Source organism: Dipodomys spectabilis, unplaced genomic scaffold (assembly GCF_019054845.1).
Source record: "Dipodomys spectabilis isolate Male_0828 unplaced genomic scaffold, ASM1905484v1 ptg000107l, whole genome shotgun sequence".
Taxonomy (NCBI): Eukaryota; Metazoa; Chordata; class Mammalia; order Rodentia; family Heteromyidae; genus Dipodomys; species Dipodomys spectabilis.
The window spans coordinates 5690526-5718345 of NW_024870784.1; the positions used below are offsets into that span (position 1 = coordinate 5690526).

General features: G+C 51.1%; 1 protein-coding gene across 5 annotated transcripts in view; it reads left to right on the plus strand.

Moving 5' to 3' along the window:
* The first annotated feature begins 6292 nt into the window (after window positions 1-6292).
* Window positions 6293-27820, plus strand: part of B3galt5 (beta-1,3-galactosyltransferase 5) — a 28118-nt gene continuing 6590 nt past the window's right edge. For 2 of the 5 annotated variants that reach the window (XM_042687360.1, XM_042687359.1), the window contains exons 1-2: window positions 15188-15357; window positions 15569-15788. The gene's annotated coding sequence lies outside the window, so the exon portion shown is untranslated. Of the gene's footprint in view, window positions 6331-15187; window positions 15358-15568; window positions 15789-27820 lie in introns of those variants that run through there. The other 3 variants (XM_042687364.1, XM_042687362.1, XM_042687361.1) reach the window with 3 other exon arrangements.

Consider the following 27820-nt stretch of genomic DNA (forward strand, 5'->3'; position numbering starts at 1 on the left):
TGAGATTCTTATCTCCAGTTAACTAGCAAAAGAAAAACAAAACCAGAAGTGGAGCTGTGGCTTAGTAGTGGAATACCAATCTTTAGTGATAAATCTAAGGGACAATGCCCAGGTCCTGAGTACAAGCGCACACACACACACACACACACACACACTTATTTTTGCCTAGTAGGCTAATGGCTAATTTCCTTCTAGCCTTAACAACGTTATTTAGTGTTAATTTTCAAAAAAGCAAAAACTAAGTTTATTATCATTATTATATACAGAAACAAATAGCTCTGAGTTCTCTGGGGCTCCACGTTCTCACCTGGGCAGTGGGGTACAAAAGCACCCCCTGCAGTCATCCTGGGAGTGACAATCACACGTGTAGAGTGTCTGAGTGGCAGAACAGAATTCTAGCCGTACAGGAACAGTAGTCATTTTGCTTCTAAAAGATGGTCTGATGGGTTTTCCCGCATCGTCTCTGATTCATTTGTTTACTCAGGCTTCACTGAACCAAGCCAGTTACGGCAAGCAGACCCCTCATGCGTTATTCTTAGATTCATCAGGCAGAGCAGCAGGTAGCACTTCCCTACTAGTGGCAATTGGAGATCTGCAGCTGGGCGCTTGGTACAGGGCGGGGGTGGGGGGGGTGGGGTGGGGGGAGGATCTCACTTCCTGGCTGTTCACTAAGACCAGCACCTGTATATCCAAGGTGTCACCATGGCGGACCCTGGACACCTAGGGGACCCCAGCAAGTCGGGGCCTGGCCCTGGGGTGTGTGCAGGCATCCTGATGGAGGCACAGTGGGACAAACGCTTTCCATCTGCAGGTTCTGGTACTGAGGACGGGGGTCTCCGAAACCTCCCTGAGCCTTCAGTCGCTCCACTCCTTGTCTTTGCAGGGGGCTGTGTGTGGTAGCACATCGCTCACAGACCCTGCTTTTATCCACCTGCCCTGCATGCCTGCGTGTTCTAACTGCAGAGGAAGGAAGTGGCGGGGAGCACAGGAGGCCCCGGCCTCCTGCAGCTTCCTCTGTGTGTGTGTGTGTGTGTGTGTGTGTGTGAGAGAGAGAGAGAGAGAGAGAGAGAGAGAGAGCACGCTCGCTCGTGGGAGCGAGCTGGAAGGGGCCCCCCTCTACGGCAGGGTATCAAAGCAGCAGTCACCTGCAGAGCCCAGGGCTGAGGAACGGCCTCTGAGGCCTGGTGGGGGATAGGAGGCCCTGGGTACCGAAGGATGCCCTCTGACCTGTCATCATCATGTTCTAAGATCCCATGATCCCACGCTGCATTTGAAAACAAGTTGCTCACTTTTTCCCCCCCATTTTGTGCTGGGGCTCGAACTCAGGTCTTAGTGGTTTTTTTTTTTTTTTTAACTCTGGGCCTGGGCTCTGTCCCTCAGCTCTTCAGCTCAAGGCTAGCACTCTACCGCTTGAGCCACAGTGCCACTTGTGGTTTTGTGGTGGTTAATTGGAGATAAGAGTCTCACGGATTTTCCTGCCCAGGCTGGCCTTGATCTGTGATCCTCAGATCTCAGCCTTCTGAGTAGCTAGGATGACAGGTGTGAGCCACCAGTGCCAGCTTCTCTCTTAGCTTTTTCAGTCAAGGCTGGCGCTCAAGCATGTGAATCACAGCTCCATGTCCACCTTTCTGCTGGTTGATTCGACCTAAGAGTCTCATGGGCTTTGTGGCCCCAGACTGGCCTTGAACTTCGAGCCTCAGATCTCAGCCTCCTGAGTAGTAGGGATTACAAGTGTGAGCCACAGCATCTGCCGTTAGCCCCTCACTTCAAAAACCAACAAATCCTGTTCCTCTTCTGGGGTCCCCGTCTCCAGAGTTCATCTTTTATTTCCCAGCTGTCTGTGGGCTTTGAGTACTGAAGACCCCACCACTGTGGACAGCTTTTTGAGGGTGAATTCAGCTTCTGAGCATCCAAAAATTCTGTAGTTCCATTTTTCCCCCTGGCTGACTTGGATGGTAACCCTCCTACCTTCGCTTCCTGTGTAGTAGCTTGAATTAGATACACACAGCGTTGCCCGGCTTGTCAGTTGAGATGGAGTCTCACTTTCTTTGTCTGGGCCTTGCACCTCAGTCCTCCAGATCTCTGCCTTCTGGGTAGCTGGGATTGTAAGAGCATGCTACCATAGTTGGCCATCACCGGTCAATTTCCAAGTGTTCTTGGGTTTCTTATGTGGTACAAAATTGCATTATTTTGGAATCACCCCTGAATAAAACAACGTATAGGAAATATGACGGGGAAATCTCCTCAGGTGAGTGTAGGGGCTGGCACGTTTGTGTTCTCTGTGCTTCAGCGATGGAGGGCTCTATTTATTCCAGGAGGATGGGCCACCCAAATGCAGTGTCCCTCTGTTAACCTGACCCTCTCGTTCCCCTTTCCGGTGGCGTTCTGAGCGTGTTCCTTTGTCCCCCTGGACTGAGCAGTCACTGTTGCCCAACCTGTCCACGTGACGAGCTGTGGCCTTGCACGTGGGTCACCCGGGCTTGGAGGCAGCGCGGGGCCGGCCCCTCGCAGGGGCCGCTGGCCATGCCGTTATGGGCCCCGGCCTCCTCCCAGGCCCAAGCCCTGCCTGCTGGCAGCCAGAGAGCTTTGTTTAACGTTTCAGAGGTGCGCTGTGGGCCTCACCGGCGACCAGCACAATTAGCAGAGTGGCTGTCCTGGGAAAAGCGCCTTCAAGGCCTCGCACGCGCTCCGAGCTCCCGGGCCGCTCTGCACGTGTGCAGCAGACCCGGGACTTTCTCAGCCACGGCTGGCTGCACGCAGACCCTGGAATCAGAGTCCGGGGATTTCTCACTGGCTTCAGCCTTCCTGAGATGAGTGAGAGGAAGTCAAGCCCCTCCCCGCATCCCCTGACTGCTAGCTGGGGTCGGGGGTCAGCAGGGGGAGAAGGGGCTGCTCCCACCCTCACACTGTGCCAAGAGCCCCTGCCTGCTCCTCTGCCCACCTCCAGCCGCTGCGTTACTGATACCATCTGCGGATGGTCCTGGTTATCAAGTGGGTATTGTGTACTTGCTGTGTGCCAGGCTGGGGCCTCGCTGGGATATGGGTATGTGCCCTAAAGTCTCGCCTGGCAGAGGAGACAGGGCACAGAGAGGTAGAGGACCAGTGCAGTGTTACACCAGACATCAGGCCGCAGGGATGAACAAATAGGGTAAAGAGTGTATGAGTCTGATGTGTGTCTCCGTAACAAAATATCCGAGGTGGGGCTCTTTGGAAGGACAAGAGGTTGATTTAGCTCTCAGATATGGAGGCTGAGACACTGATTGGGGCAGGACCATCGACCATCGACCTTGTCTCTTGTCTCCAGTGAGGGCTGCTCCCCCCCTCCCCCTCTCCTGTTGGTCATGTGTGGTGGGACCCAGGAACACCTGGTGAGGGGTCTCATGGAGGGCTGGGAGGGCCACCCTTTGCTCTTTTGTAGAGTATCTAACTGGGGTACCACAGAAACCGTCCATCCTCCAAAGGCAGAGCCCCAGTGACCCAATGACCTTTCTCTAAGCCATACTTCCTAAAACTCCTGTCACCGGTGACTGTCACCACACTGGGGATGTGCTCCCAACAAGGACACATCCAGAACCACAGTGGCGGGACAGAGGCTGACGATGCAGAGCGCTGTGAGCCCCAGACTGGATGCCAGGGAACGCCCAGGCTGTCTGAGCAGAGACCTGGGGTGGGGGTGGGGGGCGAGACAGGCAGCACAGGGCTGGGCGACAAGGAGGCAGGACCCTGTCCTGTCTTCCAGCTTTCCCGCCTCGCTGAGGGGCCCTCTCGTGGGCCATCGTCTGTGGATGTCTCTGTGCATGTTTGGGGGTGCTGGTCCTATTCCTTTGACGGGACAGTCGTGCTCAGCTGGGGTGATTTTGTTTTCCAAAGGACGTTTGAAAAATCTACAGACACAGCAAGTATATGTGTGTGCATGCATGTGCATATGGGCATGCACACGTGTCTAAGTGTGTGTGTGTGCATGTGTGTGTTCCTGTGCAGACTGGGTAGAGACCAGGGACACCGTTAAACATCACACAATGCACATGACGGCCCCGCAGGAATGAGCCACAACAAAGAGCGTCCCGGCATGCCGTTGGCATGCCACGGGAGCTGGGACGGCGTTGGGGGGACGGGGGCTTCGTGACCCTTGGGTCTGTCTTCATTGGCAGGCTCTGGGGTACGTTGTGGAGGCTGGGGGCACACAAGGGACAGAGGTGCCACGTGCCTGGCTCTCAGACCAGGCCAGGGCTTCGCACACAAGTTTTGTTTTCAGCGCTGGGGATGGAACCCAGGACATGGAATGTGCCAGGCAAGCCCGCCACCACGGGCCGCATACCTGCCTTCCCACTGGGCCCAGTCAGATGCTGAGACGGGGCTCGGCTACTCCAACACGTGGACCTGTGGGCCTGTGCTCTCCTAAGGTCCCATTTCCCACGCAGTACCACCGAGTTCTCGCCAGGCAGCCACCTGGCTGTTCATCTCCTGCTCATTCCACAGCTCTGTTCGCAGCTCAGCACCAGTGTCTCAAGCTGGGCCATTCTCCCGGCCCCCCATGCCCCTCTACCCGCCCTTCAGAGTAGACACTGTGTCCCATCCCCCTCCCCCTCCCCCTCCCTCTCTTCACTGGGACCTCTGCCACCTGTCACAGGCTCCCAGCCTTGTGGGATTGGGTGACTCAGAGCCAAGGTGACTGTGCCACTCAGAGGCCTGAGTCAGGTGGGCCAGGGTGCCTGTGGCCTGGAGGGGGGGTGGGTGGGGCTGTGGAGACCGCAGCCTGACCCTCCTCCTGGTGGGCAGGCCTGCCCTTGGCACCCTTCAGGCTGGCTCCTGCCTGGCTGAGAGCCGCAGGAACGTGCCAGACCCACGTTACCCCAGGAAACCGAAGCTTCCCCTCCCAGCCTGGCTCTGTGCGGCGTGGGAGTTTAATAATGGGGCTGGTGATGTGCACACCGTTATTCCACCCTCCCAGACACCAGCCCACCGCCGCTGCCTCCCCTTCCTGAAAGCACCCCGCATCTTCCTGGCATGGGACTCTCAGCTCCCTCACCGTGTGTGTGGCCATCCCCCCCATGTGTTCTGCCGACATTGCTCCCCAGCCTTGAAGGTGAAGGTGAGACAAGTCAGATTCCTGGATGGGAGAAGGGTGGTGGCCTGAGCCCTGGGGTCTGAGACCAGGACATGGCCCGGCTCCCAGGGCGGAGCTCGCCTCCCAGGCCTCCTGAGTGGCCAGCACTGTGGTAGACACTAAGGTCTCAGTCCTTAAGAAACGAGAAGCAGACCTGGTGCACGCCTGTGGTCCTAGCTACTCAGGAGACTTGACATCTGAGGACCAAGGTTCAAAGCCAGCCCAGGCAGAAAAGTCGGTGAGATGCCTGTCTCCAATTAATCAGCAAAAAAGCTGACAGTGGAGCTGTGGATCAAGTGCTGGAGGGGCTGTCTTGGGCAAAAACAAAAACAAAAAAAGACAAAAACTCAAGGACAGCACGGGCCAAGTTCACACACACACACACACACACACACGCACACACACAGAGTCACAGAACGAGGTGCATTTTTGTACATAAATACAGAGACTTTTCCCGCCAGAGGAAGGAGGGGGCCCAATCTGTCTGGCCTACCTCGGCATCCTTTACCGATGATTTTAACCTTTGCTGGCCACACGGCCTCCGGCAGGGTCCTGAACTTCGTTCTGGGGCTGAAGGATTCAGGCAGCCACCTGACCTTGACTCCCAAGCGAACCTTTTGTGGGCAAACAGCATCTTAAAAGAAGAAGAGAGTGAGGGCTTGGGGGGGGGGTCCTTGTCCCCTGGGTGTGTGTGTGGGTCTGAAACCTGAAGGCTCGGGGCCTAGGGGATCTGAGCAGCCTCCGCCGCGGCCGCGTCAAGCGCTGGTGCTGGACCCGCGCTCTGCCCACCGGCTCTGGAGGCGGAGCATCTGCGGGCAGCGCGGGCGGGGCCTGTCTCCAGCCGGCTCCAGGCCGGGGGACTGGGATGGAGAGGTGGGGGGTCCTGCCCGCAGCGGGGATCGCGGCGGGATCCGACCCCGTGACACGCGCCCCCGCCCGCGCGCGCTCCCCGATCAGATTTCCCGTGCGCATCGCGCGCTCCGCCCACCGCCTCCGTGCGCGGGGCCGGGCCGGGCCGAGCCATCCTGGGCGCGGACAGCGCCTCCGGGGGGCGGTGCTGGCCTGGCCGTGAGGTCGGCGGGGGTCTAGCCCGGGCCGCGCCGTCCCCGCGCACGGGAAGGGCCCCGGGCGGGCGCGGGGCTCCGCGCGCCCCGCGCGCCCTCCCCCCCCCCCCCCCGCGCGCCCCGCGGCGCCCTCCGCCCCAGCCAGGGGACCCGCGGCAGGTGAGATGCGCGGACGGCACCGGCGGTGGTGCCGAGGGAGCTGTCCCGGGGCAGGGCGGCGGCGGGCGGGGGGTTCGGAGGGGGGCCGAGGCCGGGATGCGGGGGGTGGGGGGCGCTGCGCTGCGGCACCTGCGCGGCCCGCGCGCGTGCGGACACCCCGGGGCGTCGTCCGGGGCCCGCCGGGCCGCTCCCGCTCCTGCAGCGCGGGCACGCGGGCCGACGACGGGCGGGCGGGAGGGGAAAGCCATCTTGTCACCGGGGAGAGCGGAGAGCGGGGCGGCCAGGGTGATGGCAGGGGCCGCAGGTCTCAGAGGAGCCGGGACTGTGCGTGAGTGTGTGTGTGTGAGGGGCAACCATTGTGCAGGTCGTGTCGGGGAGGAAATAAAGGGGAGGCTGGTGCAGACTTAGTAAGCAACTCTCTCTAGATACACATATATTCTGCAGTGTCTGTGCCCGTTTGCACGCGCGTGCGTGCGTGTGCATGGGTGTGCAGGCGCGGCCACTGGTATAATAGGCATGGTAAAGTGTACAGAAAACATTTGCATTTGAATAACTTTTCCTTCCCTCCTCCCCTCCCTCCCTTCCTCCCTCCCTCCCTCCCTCCCTTCCTCCCTTCCTCCCTCCCTCCTTCCTTCCTTCCTTCCTTCTTTCCATCTTTCTTTTTCTCCCTCCTTCCCTCCCTTCCTTACTCTCTCTCTCTCTCTTTCTGGTTTATTTTGTTTAGGGTTTTGATTTTGGGGAATCCAATGCCCAAATAACAAAAGGGAACCCGCAGTTATAGAATATAAAGTTATTTCTCTCTATTCCTTTATAGTAGTGTTACAAAAATGAAAGAAAATCACGTTATGTGGCAAGCTCTTGGAAATGTCAGTGAATTTTAGGATTGCTGTCTCTTTCATTTACTATTCCCATGCCTGGCCCAAGGGAAGGAGGAATAGATATTTTTCCCCCTTTCTCCTCTTTAATTATCTTTAAGTAGTTGTACAAAGGGGTTTCAGTGCAACACATCAGTTTATGCTTCTCGAGCAGCTCACCCCCTTCAGGAATAGATTTTAATGAGGAAGCAGGGGTAGAGTTGTGCCCAGTGCCTGGTGCCAGTGTTGTACGAGTTTGGGAAAGGATTAGTTATAAGACATTTTAATTAGAGTTGGGGATATTGCTCTGTGGTGGAGTGCTTGCTGGCATGCATGAGGTCCTGAGTTTGACACACACACACACACACACACACACACACACACACACACACACACAAACCTGCACGGCCTGCTTTCTGTCACCTTTCATCTTCCCCCTTCTCCAGTCAGTCTATCCTGGGTAATCTTTTTTCACTAAGGCAGATTAAGAAACAATTACCGAGTGATGTCTAGGGAGGGGCAGTGTAGGCCTGTTGGCATCAGCCTCTGGCTGCAAGCAAATGCTTTCTGTGTCGACACCTCAAAAGCCTGCCTTGGGCCATTCTATCTTAACAAGTGTTTTCCAGGCACAGAGGTCTTTTTTTGTGTGTGTGGGATTTCTAGGTGGGCTCTTCGAAAAAACTAGGAGCTCTTTTGAGATCAGATGTCATGAGGTTCCGCACACCCACCATGGCAGGTGTTCTTGTAATGTGAGGGTTCTCTTCCTTTGTTTGGGAAGTGGAGGGGTGGGGGCACTCCAGGGCCTGGCTGTCCTAACCCAGCCCTTTAACACAGGTACTGGATGGCTGCTGGTTCAAGCCAGCACTGAGGAGCCTGGAAGAGCTTCTGCGCATGCGCCTGGTCCCGGAGTTGTACTTGTCCCTTCCACTGAACTCCTCTTTCTGCCGGGACTAGATCCTCAATCCCAGTTCCAATGGTTTGAAAAGCTGATTGGCCCTGCCATCCTTTCTCCCAGTGAGGGGGATGCTGATGAGGATGGAGTCTTTCTTTGAGTCTGGTAGACTCCGCTTCCCTACTCTGGTCCCACTCTAGATTGGATGAACCTAGTGGACATCCTCCAGAGGACACAGCGGTTCTGCTGCTGACCTTCTCCTGCTCTACATTTCTTCTGTCCAGTCCCCTCCTGGTCGTCCTGTATCGGTTCCTCTTTGCCTGGACCTGGGGTGGGTGGGGGTCCCATCTGTCTTGGTGCTGGCCTCCTGTAGGTTGGTTGGTGTTGTTGCTGGTCGTGGGCTTGGACTCAGGGCCTGGGCGCTGCCCCTCAGCTCTTTTGCTCAATACTAGTGCTCTGCCACTTTAAGCCACAGCACCGTAGATTTTTGACTCCTTTCTTTGCCCTTTATTGTGAGCACCTGTGCTTGCTGAGGCCCAATGACGGGGTGGGGATGATGGAAGACAGAGATTGTAGTAGACCGCAGGATCTTTACTTCCCTCCGGGCTCAGGAGGTAACGTGGCCAGCCTGCTTCCTGAGTCCCTCATCTCCTCTAGTCCTGTCCGCTGTGCTACCGCACTGCAGCCAGCACCCGATGGCTGCGTTCCCACAGCCGCTGACTTGGGAATCTTCACGTATTCCTCACCTGGGCTCATCATAATTTCATTGGGAAGACTCACCTCCCCCTCACCCCCATGGCAACAGCAGATATGGCCACCCCCACATTAAAGAAGGGGCACCCTTGTTCCGGCACTTTCCCTCATGCTCTGTGAGGACACTGGTGACAGCGGGCATACTCTCATAACCCAGTGCTGGTGAAGCCCAGACCTCAGACCCGCTGGGGGCGGGGGGGGGGGTGCCTCCAATGCACGCACCTCCCTGCCGTCTGCATCCATTGGCTGCTGAATGGAATGTCCCTCCTCTTTCCAGGGTTGCATGGTTATTGGAAATGGCATTCAGTGGGAAAGGAGTCTGAAGATTTAGTGACAGAGACTTTTTTCTTTTTGCTGGTCCTGGGGCTTGGAACTCAGGGCCCAGGTACTGTCCTTGAGCTTTTGTGCTCAAGGCTAAAGCACTCTACCCCTTGAGTCATGGCTCCACTTCCAGCTTTTCGGTGGTTAATTGGAGATAAGAGGCTCACAGACTTTTCTCCTGGGCTGGCTTTCCTTGAACTGGAATCCTCAGATCTCAGCCTCCTGCAAAACTAGGATTACAGGTGTGAGCCACACTGGAGCCTGGCCACTAATAGGTATTTTGATGATAAATGAACTTAACTGCCAGCTGACAACCTGTATTAGGAGATGAGTACCATGTAACGAGACTATTTCACAAACACATCTAAAAATTTTATGTCTAATTTTGACTGTCATTCTACATCCTCAACAGGAGCTGAAGGGCTAGCAGATGTGTGACCACTAAAATGAGCTCGCAAAGTGGCTGATTATTCTTTCACTTGTATCCTGAACGTTCCTGTAGAGGTCATGAACTCAGTTCTGTCAGATTCTTGTTTTGTGATCTTTGGACAATTACTTAATTTCCTCATGTCTTAGGTTAACAGATTGTCCTGGTTGCACCTCTCCTGTGAATCTGATTTGTTTCTTTTGGTTAATCAGCTGTTCTGATACCTGAGGGATGAAGAAGAGTGAGATTTTTGTGGGCACTGTGTGTTGTCGTTGTAATGATTGGCAGATGTGGTCTGTTTTTCCTGTAATTGTGTGAAAAGTTGTTTTCAAGGTACTCAGATTTCATATTGCTCAAAGTTCAGGCTGTGGTTTTGAGACATTAAAATAATTGCTTTGCAAGTATGTTGGGAGCAGCCAACAAATAACAGAGAAGCCCCTCCAGCCATGCTAGATGCTGACATGTGCCACCAGCTTCCCATTTAAAGGATGTCACAAGCTGGGCGCCGGTGCCTTGTACCTGTCATCTTAGCTACTCAGGAGGCTAAGATTTGAGGATCACGGTTTTAGGCCAGTCCAGGCAGAAAAGTCCATGAGGCTCTTATTTCCAATTAACCAGCAAAAAACTGGCAGTGGAGGTGTGCCTCCAGTGGGAAAATATTAGCCTTGAGCAAAAAAGCCAAGTGAGAGTATGAGACCCCGGGTTCAGGCCCCAGGTCCAGCACAGCAATTTACATAGGTGGGTGCATGTGTGTGTGTGTGTGTGTGTGTGTGCGCGTGCATGCGCGCGTCTGTGTGCGTCTACATGCATTTGTATGTGCGTCTTCCAGATCTAGCTTCCACATATGTGTGAAAATGCACATGAAAATTTCTGCTGAGGCTCACCCCTCTTTGAGTGCTTGTACGTGTTTTGGTTCATTGTGAGCCAAGCAGAGAAACTCATGGCCAAAAAGTTCATCTAAACAACAGTGATCACACCCGTGAGCCAGGCGGGGCACAGGAAGTCCAAGTGGCTTTTCGGCATCCCAGTTTTATAGGAAGTCTGGCATGATGTCCACGTAGCTTTGGGGAAGAATGGACGTGAATTAAGGGATTGAGGAATTGGAATGGAACGGGAAGTAGGAACCAGCAAATGCGATGGCGCTGACATTGCTAAGGTGGAGGCGTGGATGGGAGGGAGTGCTTGGCTCCCCAACATAGCTCTTACTGACCGCTGCTCCCTGTTCACTCTGAGAGAGGACAGTAATCATGAGTGAAGTTGGACTTTGTGTTGTTCCCTTGCTTCACTTTCTCAAGGACGAAGTGGCCAAATTACCTCATCTCTAGTTCCTAGCTGACCAGTTTAGTATAAATAAAATTAAGGGTTCCAAGATGCTCTCCAGTCGTTATTTTCTGGTTTTCACTGTCTTGGGATCTTGTTTGGCCTTTCTGCTTTAAGACTCAGTTTACCAGTGAACTCCCTAGAAGAAGCCATTGGAGTGACAGATCACAAAACCACACTTCAAATCTGGAATTTTCTCGGGTGTTTATTCAAAGAACTATGTATGTCTCATATGTTTTATTTTATTGTTGTTTTTAAAAATATCTTTTGTTGTTATTATAAAGGCGATGTACCGTGGGGTTCCTGTTTCATAAGTCACATAAAGAGTGCATTTCTTTTTGGACAATCCCACGCTTTCCTCACTCTCTCCCAGTTTTCCCCTCCTGTCTCCACCCTCAAGTTGTACATAGTTCATTTGCTCACATAGTGACAGTGACACCACTGCTGTATTTGTCCCTCCATTGCTATGTCTCTCACTTCACATCCTACACCTACACTGTCTCACTGAGGCCTAACCTGACACGAGCACTTTTTAGATTCCTGGTTTTGGGTGGTTTCTAAGACACAGTATTCACACATGTCTCTAGAAGCTCTTTGTTCAAGTGTAGTGTTCTAAAAGGCGTGAGCTGTTCCATCAGACAAAGGAGAAGCTCTGGTCAAACCTTCTGTGGAAAGTTAAAATGGCCCAGCAAAAGAAGTGGCAAAGGTGGTTTCCGTGTGGTGTAGCTCTGGAGATCCTGGGCCTCTGACTCACTTTGTTCCTGGTCTTGACCCAGCAGCAACCCCATCAAACCCATTCAGTCAGTGTGTATCTGATTTCCTCATCCGTCTGTGGGATGTGGTCTTCACAGGCTGCTTTAGTTTCAGATAAGTTTGGCATCTGACCTTTGAGTTCCCATTTTGAGCCTCATTCTACTCACTAGCTGTAAGTAGAATGGGTTCAAGAACCCAGCACTAAACCTGTGAAGCCATCAGTTTCCCAGTTTACAACTTTGCCTCCCCCTCTCCCACCTCCTCTCTCTAATGCACAGGGGCACTCTAGATGGGAAGGTCAGTTTGGGTCCTTTATTGGTAGAAAGGACTCTAGCCCGAATTTTGGCTGTTAGCTCTTCTTTCCTACTGTTTTGTTTGTCTGTTTTTTGTTTGTTTTGGTGGCATGGGGATTGAAACTCAGGGCTTCTTATTTGGTTAGCTTGCTCGCTCGTAGTTGGCATTCTACTACTTGAGCTATGCCTCCAGTTAAGCTTTTTGCTGGTTATTCTGGAGATAAGAGTCACATGGATTTTTCTACCCAGGCTGGCTTTGCACCTTCAAATCCTCCAGGTCAAACCCTCCTCTGTGGCCAGGATCACAGGCATGAGCCACTGGCACTTGGCTCTTTCCTTTTCTTAATGAGTAGTTTTGCTGGGGATGTAATTTATCAACATCAAATTTCATCTGTAAAGTCGTCAACAAACCCCTAGTCCCTTTTCTCTCCCTGGACAGTGTGGTGAAATTTACCTAAGTTAAACTTGCAATTTTGACCACAATCCTACGGCATTTTGTAACACACAGTATTGGGCAAATAACACCCTATTTGTCTCCAGAACATGTTCATCACTCCAAAAGGAAACCAGACCTGTTCCCAGTCATTTCCATCCACCCGGCTTCCCCAGACCCCAGCAGCCAACATTTAAATTCATGTCTCTGAATTATCGTCCTTGTGAAGGGTGAGTGACACTCCGTGGTGTGGGTGTACGTCCATGGTTATCCATGCTTTCCTCAGGGGTGCTTTGTTGTTCCCTCCCTTTGGCAGACATCGTTGCTGTGAGCACAAACGTGCAGAGCTGCCGAGTCCAACTGTGGGAGGTTGGAATTGCTGGATCATCTGGTCATTTTATTCTTTTTGGAGGGATTGCTATGCTATTTCCCACAGTGTCTGTACTGTTGTTTACTTGACCAGCGATGCCCAGGGCTCCAACTTGTGTGCCTTATCACTAGCATTTGCCGTTTTCTGTTTAGATGTATCATGGGACCATCATTCCCCAATGATTGTCCACATCCAGTATGTTCACTTGTCTCTTGGCCATCTATCGGTCTTCTCAGGAGAGATGTCTGTCCCTGTCCTTGGCCCGTTTCCCTGTCGGCTTTTTTCTGTTGCTGATAAACCCTGAACCTTTCACACATCTGAGGCTCTCACCGCTGTGAGCTTGGCTCCTGGGTAGCTGTTGAGGGCCGTCTGCTTCCTTCTGCTCTCCCCTCCCTTCAACATTTCCCAGCAACCATCATTACTCTTCCAGACCTCTGCGTTCATTCTTTCCCACCGTTCACATCCCCAGCCTTGTGCTCACTGGACAGGTGGCTCCGTGGAGGTGGGGTGAGGGGGGTGGAAATTTTATGGACACCATCAACACCATCTTTTTCTTGGCTCTGATTTAGCCATGGTGACTTCACCCTGTGTGTTGGAGGTCAAAGCTTCTGGCTCACAAGTCTTCTGCAGGATTGGCCCTGATGATGCTGGACATCCTCTTTCTTCTTGAGTGCCTCTGATCCTGGGCCTCCGGGAGGCCAGGGAGGGAGTGGTTGGGACGGTTTGGGTGCAGGCTCTGCAGGGCTCTCACTTGGCTCGATATCTTAGCCGGACATCAGGGTGTAAGGAGATCCTTAGCACCATGCATGGGCTGCGGGCAGGGCTGATACTCACAAGGCGTCAGTCTGTCCACTCCACCGGGACTTTCGTCTGGGTTTTCTCTTATGCATCTGATTGAGCCTCTCACCCCCCTTTCTTGTCCTTATTTTTAAGTTCCATTCTTTGTGCTCCGCTGATTGGTTCCTGGCTGCTGTCATGTCACGGTCCCTCTTGATGTAGGCTGACTCGAACGGGACACTGGCTACATCCCAGTGGGTTTATGGATGAAGGACATGTCTCCCATAGGCCTTTGGGCCTTGCTGCCCCTCAGCTGTCTCCCTTTGGGCTGCTACAGGCTCCTCAGTGCTGCGTCAGAGATGGAGAATTTGACCCCACAGCATTCCTAAGAGTTGTCGGTCACCTGTGCAGTGGACCGAATGGAACCAGGGGAAAAGATCATATCCCGAGCAGGTGTCAGGAATCTCAGGGCTATACGCATCGAGTACACTCGCAGAGTTCTTTAGGTCTGTCTACGTTATCACCTGAGTACTTCCTACTTCCTAGGCATTGGATTATATTAGCTTCAGTTTACCACAACAAAACACCAGAGGTGACTATGTTATAAAGAGAAAGCTTTCATGTAGCTGTTCTTTGGAGGTTCAAGCCCAAGCTCAGGGAGTTTCCTGACCATGTTTGGTCTCCTGTGAGGCGGCCTGTCTTGGGCGGAGGACACATACAGGCAGGTAGACATTTTGAGCTGGAGTAGGGACAGGGAGGGCAGCATCCCACAGCTCTTTCCAGGGCACCCCAGCTGGCGAAGGCCCCTTCCTAGACTTCACCTCCGGAAGGTCTGTACTTCTGAGGCTGCTGCCTTCTGGGCTCAGCCTTTAGTGGGGAGGCCACTCAAACCAACACCCACACTACAACAGGTAGCAGGAAGTGCTCACATAGCAGGTACTAGGAGGTGCTCACTTGACCTGTACAAGATCATTCAAGTATTATATTCTCATTTAGGTTTTTCACCTCTCTTTTATGGAGAAAAGTGACTTGCATGGTTAGGTGTTCACACAGGTTCACGGCCTGGCACAGGTAAGGTTCTATCCAGTTTAGATTCCAAGCAATGCTCTGGACAATTTGATTGTGAGACTATAGTTATTATTATTGTTATATCTCATAAATAATCTGTTATTGTGCATTCCCTTTTTCCTTTGAACCCATAGTCAATTATCTTTCTAAGTGGTTGGGATTCTATCTTTATGACACCTGGTGTTAATTTCTACCTGCGTTGCTTTGGGACTACGGTGATAGCCTATTTTTCTTGTATCTATTCATGTAATAGCAATATTGGTTTAAAATGAAAATAAGGGCTGGGATGTAGCTCAGTGGCAAAGCGCTTGCCTAGCAAGTGCAACGTCCTGGGTTCGATCCCCAGTACCAAAAAAGAAAAGACAAAAAAAAAAAAAAGAAAAAGAAAATAACTAGAATGTTAAAATAGTGCCAAGAAGTCATTTATTACAGTATAGACTTAAATTTCGTACCCCCCATTGATTTGTCTAATTCAAATGGAATATACATTTTCAATAAAGTTCTTAGTGCCAATTGCTAGTTTGGGTTTTTATGGTGAAACACTCCCAGCCTGTTTGGAAACAAGCTTCTCGCAAAGCTTGATAACCTGTGAAAAATTAAGAGACACTCTCTAGCAAGTCTATCAATGTTTAACAGCTTTAACAAGCCTTTCAGAAGTGTCATGTGTTAGCTGAGAATCATTTCACATTAAAATCTCTGGTTTTCCTGCCAAAGTTATCTTCGGTGAGAGCCATGTCTTTGTAGCCAGACTTGGAGCGGAGTGAAGGTAAGCAAAGCTGGAAAGAAGTTCCACGGAAAACCCAGATGCGGGAGGGGACCTTGTGTGCACGGCTGAGTCTGAGCTCTGCCAATACCATGGTTGACATCCTAGCCAGGCTCCGCTTCCCAGGGCCTCACGCGCTGCCCCTCACAGTCTGTACCTGAGCGAAAGCACCCTCACCCTCTGTCTCTCCTTCCTCTTCCTCTTCCCCTCCTAGTTTCCCCCAGCGCATCCTGGCATCTGTGCTGGGCTTATGATTTCAATGACAGACAAGGAAATGCTTGCTCTTGGTCAGTGACGGCGGTTGAATTTCCCTTCATTTCCTGGTCACCGAGTTGGAAAAGCTCATCTGGCGTCAGGGAAGATAGTTGGTGTAATTTTCCTGCCAAGGTATCTTTGCTTAGACCTGAGCAGAAGACAGAAGGCGGGCCCCAGAGGTAAGACGAGGCAGAAAACTGAAGGATGGGGAGGGACAAGGTCCCACACTGTCTTCAGGGCTGACTCGACCACCCACCTTCTCTTTGGTGACAGTGGCAGTGTGGAGGATGTGCCCAGGCACCAGTGAAGATCTGGTGGGGAAACTACGTGAGCAGCATCTCACTCATTCATATCTTTCTTTCAAAATCTTCTTGGAGGCAGCGTGGTTCCATACAAGGGGATATGATGTTCCACCCTAGGTGGCTGTTCTGTTTGGATCTGAGGATGTCCACAGAGGGGCCTGTGGGTGCCCAGACACACGGTGGCACCAGAAGAGCCCAGCCGGTGGCTTCTCTTCCTGCTGCTGCTGCTGGTGTCTGGCGTTCCTTAGGTTATAGGAGAGCTACCCTCTCTCTCTCTCTCTCTTTTTGGGTCCAGTCATGGGGCCTGAACTCTGGGCCTGGGCGCTGTCCCTCAGCTCTTCAGCTCAAGGCTGGCGCTCTACCACTTGAGCCACAGCGCCACTTCCGGCTTTTTTCTTTTTGCTTATGTGGTGCTGAGGAATGGAACCCAGGGCCTCAGGCATGCAAGGCAAGCGCTCTACCACTGAGCCACCTTCCCAGCCCAAGCCACTGTCTCTTGTGGTCTGCCCTGTCACGTTCTGTGGATGTCAGTGCCCAAGTACTTTCGAATTAAAAGGACACTGGACATGTTAGAGTAGATGCCCACTCTACTCCAGTGAGAACTACTTCAGCAAAGATCCTATGTCCAGATAAACTCAGGTTGTCTGACTTTTAGAGGAATGTATCTTCACCCCTAGCAGTCAATATTCATGAAGTCACTCAGTAAACATTTATTGAGCATTTATTATGTGAAATGTACTGGGGTGTTGAGATTTATGTATATATATATATACGTGATAAAATATTTCCTGTGCCCATGCCATTTGCAATATAGAAGAAGAGAACTAGAGCATGGTGTAATAAGGAACTGTGCTGGTACCACCAAGGGGATGTTGGTGCGGTCTGCTCATTAGAAAAGCAGGGGAGAGTTTGCACTGGACTGAGGGGGTGATGAGGAGGTCCCCCGCGGGCCTTCAGCAAGGGCTGAAACACCATGTGGTGGCACAGTGGAGGAGGACAGGTGTCAGCGCCAGGGTGACGTGGGTGACGCAGCTGGACTGGTGGTGTTGGACAGTTCTGATGGATCCGGGGCTGTCGGGCATGGCGGAGAAGGGCGGGTGGGAGGGCTTTGGGAGAAGGTGATAGAGCAGGTCTGCCGATGAGTTCATTCTTTCTTCACTCAAGCAGGCTACGCTGATGTTTGACAAAGTCATTTTCTCAGATCCACGGTGGGGCAGAGACAGGATCTGAGCGGCTCCGGGACTCATCGAGGGAATGAGGCAATTTTCAGGGGACTGCTGTTCTTCAGCGGGCTCTTCAGGAGGGTGAACAAAAAGTTGTGAGGGGAATACCTATTTTCTGCTAGAATGGCTTGCAAACACCCACAGTGGCAGGGAGGAAGGCAGGATCACCACACCCCTGCAGAGGGAAGGGAGGGGCAGGCAGGGGTGGAGCTAGGATGTGGGGAAGAGCACGTCCTTTGTTTCGTGCCTACAAACTGTCCAGATTATTCATTTCAATAACTTACTCAACAAATATTTGTGCATTTCTTACTACTTCCTGCCCGCTCTGCCAGCCTCAGGGTTTTCAGCCCCTTGGAGCTATATGGCAAGGTAGATACATTATCCTATTGCTTCTTGGTTCATTTTTTTTTTTCCTGACCCCAAAGACTTGTTATTGAGAAATGACTGTCGTGCCTTTCTCTCCTCAGACGGAATGCTGTGGCTGTGGGATCAGGGGATTGGCTGTCCGGGTTCATCTTGGGGAGGGGAGGGGAGGGGATGGAGGGCTGGCTCCATCCATTGTAGGCCATGGTGATTTTCTTTTCTTGATAATGTCAAAATCTTTATGTGACTGTAAACTGAAGATTGGCTACCTACATTATTCTTTGTTCTGGTTTGTTCAAAATGCTTTTTTTTTTTTTTTAAAAGGCATCAGCATCATCTTTTTCGGTCTATATTAATGAGTAAGAATGGACAGAATTTGGCTTTTTGACTTTGGCTTGTTGTGCTCAAACTCATCTCTGATATTCTATTGTATATCCAATGTTTTTACTCCATTCATTGGTTATTGACTGAATCTACATTTGTCTGTGGTAGACAATACTACAGTCAACCTGGGCCTGCAGTTGCGTTTCTTGTATGTTTACTCTCCTGTGGCTATGTGCCCAACAAAGGGGTGGGGAGTTGGTCATAAGGGAGGTCTATTTTTATTTGTTTTTGAGAAGCTTCCATACTGATTTCCATAGTGGTTGCTTACATTCCCAACAACAGTGTATGAGGGTTCCTAAGAACCCCACATCCTCACCAGCATTCATTGTTTTCTTGATGATTGCCATTTTTACTGGGGTGAGATGGAATTTTGGTGTGGTTTTGATTTGCATTTCCTTTATGACTAAGGATGTCAGACATTTCTTCATGTCCTTTTTAGCCATTTATATTTTTTCTTCTGAGAACTGGCTGTTTAACTCATTTGCTGTCTATTAATTGAACTATTTGTTCTTTTGCTGTTTTATTTTTTTTGAGCTTGTTGTACATGTTGAATATCATTCCTTTTTCCAACGAGTAGCAATCAGCAGGAGTAATTTTGTGAATGTGGATGTGCTATTGAAAGCAGTTTAATGTAATATCCCTTAAGATCCCAGTGTCATTTTTTGTAGAGATAGAAAAGTCACATGGATGCCTAAAGGGTCCCGAATAGCAAAAGAAATTTTGGGCAAAAAAGCAGTGCTGCAAGTGTCACAATATTGGCCTTCAAATTATACTAAAGAGTCATAGTAACAAAATCAGCTTGGTTCTAAGACAAAGGAAGATATGAAGACCAGTGGAACAGATTGGAAGACTAAAAAATAAAACAGTACAGCTTCAAGTATCTGGAACCAATACACTGGAGGAACTACTGTCTTCAGTAGTTCCTGGGAGAGCAGCTATCTGCATGCAGAAGACTAAAACACCAGATACCTGTGTCTCCCTGTGCAAAAAGCAACTCCCAGTGGATCAAATGTATTAATGAAATAACTAATATCTTAAAACTACCACAGGGAATTGTAAGGAAATCTCTGAAAGGTATAGGCCCGGGTAATTATTTTCTGAATAGGATTCCAGTAGTCGAGCAGCTAAGAGCAAGAACAGGTGAACGGGATGCTATCAAACGAAGCAGTGTCTGCACATCAAAAGAAAGAATTCCAGAATCAAGAGAAAGCCCATGCAGAGGAGATAGTCCTGACTATCTCCAACGCTTTCGTTCTTGATGATGACGGAGGAGCTTTTCAGTGGCTAGGGTTTCTTCTTGATGATGGTAGAATTTCTTTTTCTTTTTTTTTTTTTCTGAAGAGAATGAAGCTTTGAATTCTAGAACCAAGGTGCACAATGTGCAACAGTATCAGTGTAAGTTAATAGCTGTTAACATCTGTGAGTTCCTCCTATTTGACAAATTTTGTTCAAATACATTTGCTTTCTTTAATCCCTACTGTCCTACAAGGCAATCTTATCTTCTTCACTAGTCTTAGTAGATTGACTTTATGATGCAGTAAATAATGGATCATGATGAAGAACTTGAAAAAAAAACACCCTATATTTAATTGCTACCCTGTGACGTGGAGGATGGATTGGAAAAAGAGGAAGGTGAAAAAGAAAAGTGTGTGTTTCTGTGGAATGGGAAGGAGTGCTGGTCACGTGACCCTCCCACACCTGACAGAGGGTAGGAGAAGTCCTCTCTCTCACTTCTCATGTTCCGGTGGCTCTGTCGGCCAGGGTTGGTTGGTGTGGTTGGCTCTGTGTGCTCCAGGCTTCCTTTTCCTTGATCATGGTCTTCGGCTCTGCAGGGTTTTACTCTTGACTACTCCTATCTGGAAATGAAACTAGATTGTAGCCTTGCAAGTCTGAGATGGAGCCTCTTGGCAATTCAAATCCTGGACCTGGGTGGCTTTCACCCTCTGGACTGACTTGAGCCTGAGACATTTATATTGAACTCAGTAAGTCCAGAGTCTACACATAGAATCTCCTTCAAACCAGGCAAAGTGGTCTGGATCTCAAGTGGCAGAAGTCACCTGTGTTTGTGCGAGTTCAGTTATTAGAAAAACAGTTCAAAGTGCATTCCTGGTTCATGTCTGACCAGTAGATTTATCTCAGTTTCCCCAAGATCATTAGCACACAACGGGAGCCAGAGGAACCCCTGTCATCGCTGCAGATAAGCCCCTCCCACCCAAGGTCATTGCCAGGGCACCGGGGAAAAGAGGGTGTGCATCACCCAGCCCTCCCCAGAGGCTGAGTGCCATCCTACCAGATCCGCGCAAGGGAGGAAGAAGGGCCAGGTGACGTCTACATGAGCACCGGCTGTATACAGCAGCACTGCTGTATACAGTCTCCTCACCTAGTCAGCCACATCCTGTCATTTTGTAGACATGCACTGCAGGAAGGCAGCACAGAGGTGCTTTTGCCTTTGCCCCTTTCCCCATACCCAGACTCTTCTTTTACTGTCGGTTCTGGGACACCTCCGTGTGGCTGTGGACTGGCCCAGTGGTCTCTCCTGCCTCTTCCCGCCTGTGGCTTGCAGACCTTAGGCTCGGCTTTTGTCAAAACATACCAGACAAATGAAAAAGCTGCTCATTCATACCTCTGCCCCCTGGGAACCCACGCACCATGGCTTTCTAGTTGTAGCAGTCTGCGGTTGTCTGTGAGGGGACAGATGAGACCTTTCAGGATGTTTCAGAAGAGGAAGGGCTATTCACCATGGGTGAATTCTGTGGCCAGCCATGGCTTGAAGCAATCAACCGAGTGTCAGAAGTGACTTCATCGTTCTTGCTGGGGACAAGGTGCCAGGGAAGGCCTTTCTACTTTTAGATCAAGGTGACTAACGTGAGGATTGGGCTGGTGCGGAGAGAAGCGAGGGGGAGAGCTGGCTTGGAAGACAAATCTCTTTATTCTTCTGGGTAGGTAAGAAGGCTGTGAATAGAAGAGTGGGTCCAGAGAAACTCATTCCCAGAGCCCCACACTGGGCTGCATAGGAGAGAATCCCAAGGAAATCCTAGTTGTTCACAAACCAGACCCTCACCCTCACCCAGTCCCTAACAATTCCTAACCCAAACCCAATCCCTAACCCAAAACCAATTCCTTACCCTAACCCAATTCCTAACCCAATCCCTAACTGTAACCCGCTCCCTGACCCTAAGCCTAACCCCATCCCTAACTCAATTCCTAACCCAAACCCAATCCCTAACCTAAAACCAATTCCTAACCCAAACCATCCCTAACTCTAACCCGATCCCTAAGCCTAGTATGAGCAAGGCCCTGGCTTCATACTCCCTCCTGCCTTTCTTTAGGCTGCTGGACTTAGCTAGCAGGAGAGAGAGTTGCAGGTGTGTTCTTCATGAGTAATTCTGTCATTCCGCATAGGAACTTCAGGCCAGCAGCATTTTCCAGTCCAGTGGCTAGAAATGGGACTGCACCCTCCTTCCTGCTGCTAACTCCATGATGCCCTTGAGGGCGGAGTGGGCTTGTGGGGGAGGTAGAGGCCAGGGTTTTAGAGCCTAGGACCAGCCTCCAGGGTCCCATGTGCGGTCTTGCAACTCTCCTCCAACCCCCACCCCATACCAAATAAAAAGACATGGTGAAAGGCAGAGAAAGGAGATTTGTTCTGTGGCAGCCATGGGAAGACAGCGCTTCAGTTTATCTCTGGCTGTCTTCAGAGGTGCAGATAATGGCTACAGGTTAAATGGGAGCACTGGGGCGGAGGATGAGGACGGTGTGAGCAGCTTCAAGTCTCAGGCATGGCCTGCGGTAGCCGCTCAGCCACGCTCTCCTGAGGCCTGGCAGGCCGGCTGTAGCTTCTGCCTAATCAAGGAGATGAGATTTGCCTTTTGGCACAAGATGCTTCCTGGTAAATCTTGTTCTTCCTGGAGCCCAATGTAGTGGTTGAAACATGACTGACCATAACAGGAATTGGCTCAGATCAAAGAACACAGATGCAAATGTGTGTGTGTGAAAGAGAGAGGGGTGGGGTAGGGAGGGAGACAGGAGGGAGGAGCCGAGTGTTCGGCTTTTAGCTATTTCACACGCCCAACACAAGCATCTTTGAAGGCGGTGGAACAAGCAGGGATGAGACACAACCCCCACGAGAAGTCTGCACGGAACAATCCGAAGGGCGCTGCCGGGCATTGTCAGGAGAGCTTTGCTGAAGACCTGGCATCTGAGGGGAGGCTGGCATCAGTCGGCCCAGCAGTGGGTAGGATATGGGGGCAAGAGTCAGCTCAGGACACTGGAAGGGAATATGTGTGGCTTGAGGGCAGAGACCCAGGGGAGGGAGCCCACCGGAACGGGCCGGCCAGACACTGTGAGCTGGCCTGCGGTGCCCAGAGCACTGACACACTGGCACATAGCAATCTTCAAGCCCGGTCTGCGAAGCCTGCCTCACTCTGCACGGTCAAAAGCTGCAGATAGAGACCAGTGCAGCTCACGAGAAATTGACCTGGGCAGACCTGGGTTTCCAGAATGATCTCCATCCTTGGTTTTGTTTTCTAGATGTATAATTTAAAACTGTTATTAATGTAATTAAAAATGATCTGTAAGTCCTTGTACAAAGAGATGTTTGTGAGTGAAGCACATCTTGATCCACGCTACCCCTTCTATCATTCTCCTCCATCTCTCCCCACCCCACTCATCCCCTCAGTTTACCTGGTTGCATTTTCCATGCGCCGGTCATTGTGGTTATTCACGTCTCTCTCCCTCGTCGGCCTCTCCTCATCGGGATTTCCCATCATCATATCACGTTTCTGCTTCCTGGTACTCACTTTGTTAAACTGTAAGTCTCTTGAAGGAATTACACCACTAAAATCTCCCCCTGTGTCTACTGGCTTTTGTCAGTACGTTCGTGTGTACATTCATATGTTTTATATATGTTTATAATTCAGACCAAATTTCTACACATGAGAGAAAACATGTGCCGCTTGTCTCTCTGAGCCTGACACACTTCACTTAACATAATTTTTACAGGGTCCATCCATTTCCCTGCAAATGACATCGTATGATTCTTGCCGATGGATGAGTAACATTCCACCAGAAAACCAGAAGTGGCGCTGAGCAACAGTGCCCAGGCCCAGAGTTCAAGACCCATGACTGACAAATAAAATTAAAAAAATAAAATAAAAGCTGGGCACTGGTGGCTCATGCCTGTAATCCCAGCTACTCAGGAGGCTGAGATCTGAGGATCATGGTTCAAAGCCAGCCCGGGCAAGAACATCTGTAAGACTCTTATCTCCAATAAACCACCAGAAAACCGGAAGTGGCGCTGTGGCTCAAGTGGTAGAGCACTCACCTTGAGCTGAAGAGTTGAGAGACAGTGCCCAGGCCCCACGACCAACCACCAACAATAGTTAAAAAAAAAAAAAAAGTCAGACTTTTGGTAAAATAAATATGGCAAATTCTATAGAACGTGTCACCTGCTTAGAGATTCCTCTTTAGATTTAAAGGGGTTGGAAATTATTCATATGTCTAGATAGACCACCACCATTCCAACAATAGAATATACCCAGCTTTTTTGTTCGCCTGCCCAGTTGATTATCTCCCCAGAAATAACTGCTTACATTGGTAAGTTTTGTCTGGTTCTGCTTCGTATACATGCAGTCTCCCTGTGTTCTAGTCATGCCCGGCTCTCTTTATTGGGCATGATACCTGTTGGGTTACTTTGTAGTGTTATCAGTCATTTGTAATTTTGTTTATGCCTGTGAAGCTTTTATCTATCCTGTCGTTGCTGGAAACTTCTTGACAATGGTTATGTTGTTGATCAGTTTATCATCTCTCAACCTCTTTCAATGACCATGAATATAGAGCTGGACCTTTGAATCTTTGCCCTCTGTAATCCAACCCTGAAAGCTTGTCCGACAGGCAGCTGGAGATGTCCTATGTGAGATTCTTTCCTTTCTGGTTCATGGGCAGGTCAGGCTCCCAGGGCAGGGTAGCAGGAAGCAGCCTCCCCTGGGACAGCTCTGCGAGACTTCTTAGCAGAGAAGAGCTCCTGACCCCCTCCCTCCCCCCATTTCTGGCACGTTCCAAAGGGTGCATTTCAAGCTTGCTCCACTGATGTAGCTGACATGGGACTTCTGTCATTGGTGTGTGTGTGTGTGTGTGTGTGTATGTGTGTGCGTGTGTCTCTACCCTTCTAGCTAAGTCTACGTCTTCCCCTGGGGGCCTCTGAACTCTCCCTTGGAGTTCACTCTCAGTCCTGTGTGCTTATTCTTACAACCTTTTCTTTTCTTTCTTTCTTTTTGTCAGTCCTGGGGCTTGAACTCAGGGCCTACTGTCCCTGAGCCTTTCTGTGCTCAAGGCTAGCACTCTACCACTTGAGCCACAGCACCACTTCCAGATTTTTATGTTTATGTGGTACTGAGGAATTGAACCCAGGGTTTCATGCATGCATGACAAGCACTCTACTCCTAAGCCACCTTCCCAGCCCCCTTTAGAATGTTCCTAACTTCATACTGTTAATCTCTCGCTACTCCAATCCAGCATCATAGCAAATAATGCTCTGTGTCAAAATTTACTTTGTTTTGAGTTACTATGTGGTTTCTTTCTCCTGTTTGGGGCCTGACACCCAGAATCAATTCTGGTCATTTCTGACGCGTGAATTACAGGGGTGCTAAGCACTGTTAAACTTGGCACCCCTCAGTGTTGCCACCCGTTTGGTTTTAGTCCTGGGGGCAGTGGTGGCTCATAACGGTTTTATCTGATGATGAGTCACGTTGACCTTTCTTGGGTGTTTAGAGTTTTGGACATGTGTGTGTGTGTGTGTGTGTGTGTGTGTGTGTGTGTGTGTGTGTGTGTGTGTGTGAGAGAGAGAGAGAGAGAGAGAGAGAGAGAGAGAGAGAGAGAGAGAGAGGGAAATACCTATGCATAATCCATGCTTTAAATTTTAGGCATTTTGATCCTTTTCTCTTCATTCCCTCCTTTCTTTTGCTTATTGTCTTGAAATCATTGTACAAAGCGCTTGCACCTCAGTGTGTCTGTTTCCATGGGTGACACAGCCTATCCGTGTCGCGTTTCCCATCGTTCTCTCCCATCCGTCTTGTCCCTGCCTTTCCCCTCAAGTTTCCTAGTTCCGTGTTCTCATGGGTGCATTAAATATTATCATGGCGTGCATCCGTGAGTCCTGGCTCCCTTTCCCGCCCCTTCCCCTCATCCCCCACCCTGCCGCCTCAGACGTGTCCCACTTCCGTGTGTTCATTTCCTTAGACTGTCTGTTAGTTGTTCAAAGGGGTTACACCATGTGAGTCCACCCTGTGTGTACTGTGCCCTAGTCGGTATACGTGCATATGGCCCTGGATGTTTTTTATGTGTCTTCATTTTAGGTCAGTTTCCCACATATGCAAGAAAATGTGTCCTTTGTCTCTGAGCCTGGCTGGCTTCACCCAGTGTGGACCTCCTCGCCCCCCCCCCCCCCCCCGCCCCCAGGTTCATTCAGATTTTGATGACTTGTGGATGTTCCTGACATGTGCTGGACGGCAGCCCCTGTCAGGTGTGTGGATGTAGCTTGGTGGCTGTATTCTAGTGGACGCCTCACTTTCTGGAGGGTGTCTTCTGAGCTCCCACTTAACAGCTTTTCCTTTCATGGTGTTTTTTTTTTTTTTGTCAGTGGTGGGGCTTGAACTCTGGGCCTGGGCGCTGTCTCTCAGCTCCACTTCTGGTTTTCTGGTAGTTAATTGGAGATAAGAGTCTCATGGGCTTTCCTGCCAGGCTGGCTTTGAACCTCCATCCTTGGGTCTCAGCCTCCTAAATAGCTAGGATTATAGGCGTGAGTTACCGGTGTGCCCGGCTCCTGGTTTTTGTTATTTTTTAATGACAGTTAAAAAATAAAAACATACGATGCACAAGAGTGTAGTGGGTTCTGGGTTCTTATTCTCAGGTAGTACAGAAATAAAACAAGGAAGGATGAGCATAGTTGGAAAGAGTTAAGAGGAAGTGAAAGGAGCTTAGGAGAGTTAACAGTGGACCCCAAAACCAGTTGTCCCACAGCGTGGCCCTGGCTTCCTGTCCTCCTTCTTCCTTCCCCCTCCTCCCCGTCTCCCTGGTCCTGGCTTCGTGTCCTCCTTCTTCCTTCTCCCTCCTCCCTGTCTCCCTTTCTCTTCCCTTCAGGCGGTCTGTCAGATTGATATGTTTGAAGCAGGCTGTCCCTTCTCAGGCCAGTGGCCTCAGGATGGCAGCCTGGCCAGGGCTCATGATTGGTGTGTTTGCAACAGGCAAGACCCTCTCCTGAGTAGTCTGTCTGAGAAAGGTGTGTTTGGCCTGAGACAGGTCAGGGCGCAAGACCCTCCTCTGGGCGGTGGTTTGTAGGAGGGCTGGCGTGGGTTTTATGGCCACCCTGGCTGATGGCCACCGGTGTGGGGGGGTAAGCCTGTGGGTGGTAGCCTCTGGTGTGGGGGAGGGTAAGCCCCTTGGTGGCGGCCCCTGATATGAGGGGCAGGCTGGCCAGACTGGTTTGTTGATATCTTTCACCTAGTTGAAGATTAGACAGTTTCTTTCCCAGAAAGTCATGCTATCTTCTACCTTTTGCTAAACTGTCTGTGTGGTATCGATTTTCGAGTGTAGTTTGCCCTTCCTTTACCCCGACTGGGCCTGGTGGACCTGGGACACTGTGAGAGGTCAGTCTCCACTGTGTATTACTGGGACGTGTTGGCGGGGAGCATCCTGGGTGCAGCTGTCAGTTTGGCTCCATGGATCTCTTGGTCTCTGTGCCACCTTTCTTAATTAAAACACACATGAGCTTATCCCTCTTGTGAAAGGGACCCTGGCTTCTGTTATAAGGTAGGCAAGTGTTCAGCTGGTCTGTCCAGGTCTCCTGCCAGCTTAGAAGAACCGTCATGGCGCACACTAAGGTACAGGGCATGGTCCGTTTCCTTCTGCTTCCTGAGCTCTCTGTCTACTTTCTTCCCCCTGGGACACCATCTTTGTTTCTCTTACTGGCATGAGAACTTGGGCCCTTGAGCTTGCTTGATAGGAGGTCCGCTTTCCTTGGGAGAGCTCCAAGTCAAATGCTATTCTCTCCCCAAATGCTTCACAAACACAGCCAGAAACAATGTTCGACCAAACATCTGGGCACCCCATAGCCAAGTCAAGTTGACATAAAATTAGCCACCACACTGACGGAGCTGTGCAGTCTGCTCTGCATGTGTCTGACACTCGTTCCCCCTGCTGGGTGGCGGGCAGCTAGCTGGACACCGGGTAGCAGCTTGGAGCTGCCAACTCGGCAGTGGCTGGCCTGGGATCTTGCTCCCCCCCCCCCCACCCTCGGGGGTGGTTGGTTGGAAGGTCACAGGTGATGCCTGACTCAGCTTGTTCTTGGAGGTTCTTTTCCTCTGCGTGTGCCAGGCTGGGTTCATGTTTCAGGGTGTCTCGTGGAGGAAGGTCCTTTTAAAGAGATAGAAATCAGTGGAGCTAAGTGTCCCTGAGGCTTGGCTGCCTTGGTCTTCGTCAGGAGAAGGTCGAGGCCAGGCCTCCCAAGGCTGTGCTCCTGGGGCGGGTAGGGGCTGGTCGCCAGGAAGCTTTGTTCACAGGTGCGGTGCATCTTGTCCGTGTCACTTTTTCCAGATTTTGCTCCCTGTCTGTTTCCCGTGGGGAGGGGGGTCTCCGGCTTCTCTGCTCTGTGTCATCTGTGCCGTGTTCTGCCGCCACTGTCCTGTCCTCACGTGGCCAGCGGGATCGTGAGGGTGAGCGGGATGGACGCTGGATTGCCCGGCACGCAGCACACCGGCCCCCCACGCCTCTCCCCCCACTACCCACTCTACCCATTCTACCACCCGTGTCCCCATCCCCCCCCGCTCTACCCATTCTACCACCCGTGTCCCCACACCCCCGCTCTACCCATTCTACCACCCGTGTCCCCCCCTCTACCCATTCTACCACCCGTGTCCCCACACCCCCGCTCTACCCATTCTACCACCC